Source organism: Chenopodium album, chromosome 1, assembly GCF_948465745.1.
Source record: "Chenopodium album chromosome 1, dcCheAlbu1.1, whole genome shotgun sequence".
NCBI lineage: Eukaryota > Viridiplantae > Streptophyta > Magnoliopsida > Caryophyllales > Amaranthaceae > Chenopodium > Chenopodium album.
The window spans coordinates 36,173,496-36,177,584 of NC_137834.1; the positions used below are offsets into that span (position 1 = coordinate 36,173,496).

The following is a 4,089-nucleotide window of genomic DNA, read 5'->3' on the forward strand; positions in this document are numbered from 1 at the left end:
GTAGGGGAGGGGGTGTCGAGGGTGGTGGAGCTGGCCTCGCCGGCGACCGGCGCCGCTTTCGGCTGGGAGCTGGCGGCCGCGGCCGGCGCCGTCTGGCAGGGGCTGGTGGTGGGGCGGGTGGGTCTTGGGGGTGGTGGGGGTATTTTTTTAATATTTTTTTTAAGTTTTTTTTTTTTATATTTTAAAAGTTTTTTTAATAATTAATTTATTTATATTACAACAACCAATTAGAGGCTGTTACGTGGCATATTAGTCATTAATGACTAACGGTGTTAACCGCCGTTAGTCATTAAGGGCATTTGGTGAAGTTTTTTTAAACTCAGGAGTATTTGGTGAATTTAAAAGTTTTGATGGGTATTTGGTGAACAAAAAAATTACTCAGGGGCATGTCATGAAATTTCCGTTATTATTATTATTATTATTATTATTATTATTATTATTATTATTATTATTATTATTATTATTATTATTATTATTATTATTATTATTATTATTATTATTATTATTACACATGAATCTATATAAATGTATCAAAATAAAGGAAATTTTCATTGAAATTTAAAAATTAAGAGTATATTTATACAATTTCGCAATAAGAAAAATTTAGTTACATATTCAAATATCACTTAAAACTACATGTTTATTCTTCAAAAAATGATTTTGACATTGTTTGAAAAACTAAATTACAAATTCAAAAATCTTCAACTACGCCCAAAATTCTTCTAGCGGGCTCTCCACCTATGTTTGCATCAGAGAAGACTCGCACTACTTTTGCCTGCTTAAACCTGATCAAAATGTAACAAGATCTAACAACTAGATCAGCATGAAGGTAAATGAATATTTGCAAATAACCCGATCTGCATTTAATACAAGAAGATAGTGCATGTCAGTATATCACATACCTATTCAATACAATAAAAAGCAGAGAGGGAAGTAGGTTTGAGTAGTGAGATAGATGACTAAACAAGCCTAGAAGATAGAAATGAGGTCCTAGATCGATCACAATAATCTTCTTTTGGTTCTTTTGTGACTTAATTGATGCTCATAACACAACAATACATATATAGTAGAAAATCAACCTTGATTTCAACCTCTATACAACAAAAATGCAAAATCTTAAATATAAAAAACTCCATCCTCTTTACAAATTAATTCCAACTACAGAAAGAGAAAAAAGACAATCAAAGTCTTACATCATAAGCCTTAGAAAGCACAACTTGAAATTAACTTCAATTTCCTTGATTGTGGTGTTTTTCACTCTAATTTCCTTCCTCTGAGGAGATAATAGATGAGCTTGGGCCCCGAGTGAACCCACTCTTTGACTTGTGATTTGGTGTTGTTAGCTTCCTCCTCCAAGCTGCTAAACAGCTTCTTAAATTACTATCATACAATTGACCATTGCATTTTTATAAACAATCAACTCAATAAAAATAGACACTTCAGGAGTTAAACTTAGCTTAATTTAATAAACAACCACTACAATTATGATGAAATTGGAAAATAATTATAAATGCAGACAAGAAACACCATAAGAAGATAAGGCAAGCACACCTACTCTATACAATTGAAAACTAACTCCCAAGCAAAAGCTAAGCGTTATGTATTCTACTTCATACACACATATAACAAAAACAAGTTCAAATCTCTCACAAAGACAAAATCAATCTCATTTAATATACTTTCATGGCTAGATATATAGTTAGCCTAGATAGCTAAAAATAAAAAGTTCTACTGAGTGTATTTCTCTAAGCCCAACAGTGATGATACAACAAAAACATGTCAATTGACTTTTAATGAATAAAAGATATCCTAGCTTAGATACTTTCAAACAACTACTAACTAGACACATCACAAGCCAAAAATAAGCAAAGCCATGATAAGTTTATCAAAACCAGTCAAGCAATAAAAAAGAATAAACAAAATTATATAATAACAACAAAAGCGTGATTGTTAATATGCTTTGAGTTCCATGATCCAGATTTTACCAAGAATTGTTATTCATTAGCTACTTTTGCAGTGTGTTATTCATAAGTCAAATTGTTATTTGACTATGTGATTAAGATTGTAATATAGTTGTTCATGAACATGTACTTTGATTATCAAAATACATGTTCTGGACCATCTATGAAGCCCTGGGAAGATGTTGAGAAATGTTCAAATAGCATTTTGACTATAAAAATACAGTTTTTATTATTAGATTATTTTTTTGATAAAAGTCTTCCACTAACTATCTAATTATACATTTAAACCATCAGATATTTGTTTAAGTTAACCCCAAATTATGAGAAATATTTATGAGATTACTGTATATAAACGACTTCAATCTAGTCAACATAAACTACCACTATAATTTACATGTATAATTTACTAGTAACTACCACTTATAACATGTATAATGACTTTAACCTAGGTTTTAGCTTGTAGCAAAATACACAAACTAGATGCTTAATCTTTCTAAATTAATGCCAATTTGAGTAATTATAGCTGATAGATACTCCATGAATTAAGCAAAAATGACCACTTTTTGATCCCATGGTAATTTTATATAACTCTACTTTTTATTTTTTGTCACCTTCACCCTCTTCCCAATTTCAACAAGATATAGAAGAATTTTCAATTTTCAAGCCCATATATCTTAATTGGGAGCAATAGATCGAGTTCTTTCTTAAGGAATTTAATTTTACCTACAAAATTGAATTACTGCAACTTGAATGAAAAACGCAAATAAATTTCAAAATGAAGTATGAATTCTCAAAAAACAACATTTCAAAGCATACCTTCAAGGAATCAGCCACAACGCTTAAAATTCAAGACAAAAAATTGCACTGACAGATTAACTCTCACTACTGGAAATTACAACTCTCAACTCTGCTAGGCGTCGGCCACCGCTGACTGAAACAACCACCGCCTCTAGCCATTAAACACCACGTCTTCAATAGATCAAGCATCTACTTAGTCTTTTTATCTAAAAGAATTTTCCTCAAATTTTTATGTGCTCTTTCTCCCAGATTTTTTTGTGAAATTCTCCTCTATAGGTTTTTCTTTCTAAAAAGAGGGAATTGGGGACTTTGGGGGAACTGCAGAGATTGCGGACAGAGAAGGCTAAATTGTTTTTTTTTGTATTTAATTGGAAACCGTACACGTGTCATTGGTTTCAAATTTTGGGCAAAAAGTAGAGGGAATTAATGAAATTTTGAGCGCCATTACTCTATCATTCCTATACCGTTGCATTAGCTTCCTTCGCCGTTATGATAGTTAGGCTATTGCAACGGCTCTAAATAGTCGTCTCAATAGCTCTACCTCTTACAGTTCTAAAGAAGTGTGTGTCGCATTAGCTTAGCTATTGTGACGGTAGTAAATTGTACCGTTGCATTAGCCTTTTTCCGTCTGTTGCATTTGGTAAAAATTGTAGTAGTGAACATGTAAATGGCATTTGAATTGTAAATTTATGTTAACTTTTGAACTATATTATTATTCATTATATATTTACTTACTATGATTTGTATATATATATATATATATATATATATATATATATATATATATATATATATATATATAACACATTTTTTTTTATTGTATTGCGTTTGGGAATATTTATATCTATATAAATATATATATATAGATATTTGGGAATATATGAATTCTTGTTTTTAATATTATTTTTGTATCTTATTATAATATTTAATAATATTATTAGTAGTAGTAATTATAATAATAATATTATTAATTATTTTATTTAATATAATTACTGGAATTACAGGTTATTATTATTGTTGGAAACAGGGTTTTTTTTTTTAAAAAAAATTATTTAGTAAAAAGGCAGCGGTTAACCGGTGCCAAAACTAGCTACCACTAAAAAAAGGCGGGAGACTATTTTAGGCACCGGTTAACCGGTGGCCAAAATAGTTAAAGGCACCGGTTAACTGGTGCCAAATCAGGTATAGGGCAATGTAGGCGTCGTTCGAAGTGTGCCTACGTTAAAGCATGTTGTGAATATGCTTGACACTCATAGGAAGTGGAAATGGACATATACGATTAGGGACAAGGAAAGTAGGGAGCCGCCAACAAGTTTTTAAGGAACTTGTA

The 4,089-nt window shown here is 31.1% G+C and overlaps 1 long non-coding RNA gene across 1 annotated transcript; it reads right to left on the minus strand.

Annotated features, from left to right (window-relative positions):
• Positions 1-739: 739 nt before the first annotated feature.
• LOC145581761 (uncharacterized) lies at positions 740-3,064 on the minus strand. Its single transcript, XR_014099680.1, has 3 exons — positions 2,778-3,064; positions 1,194-1,357; positions 740-857 (listed from the first exon to the last, which is right to left on the minus strand). It is a non-coding gene; the product is annotated as an uncharacterized LOC145581761 (long non-coding RNA).
• Positions 3,065-4,089: the final 1,025 nt, after the last annotated feature.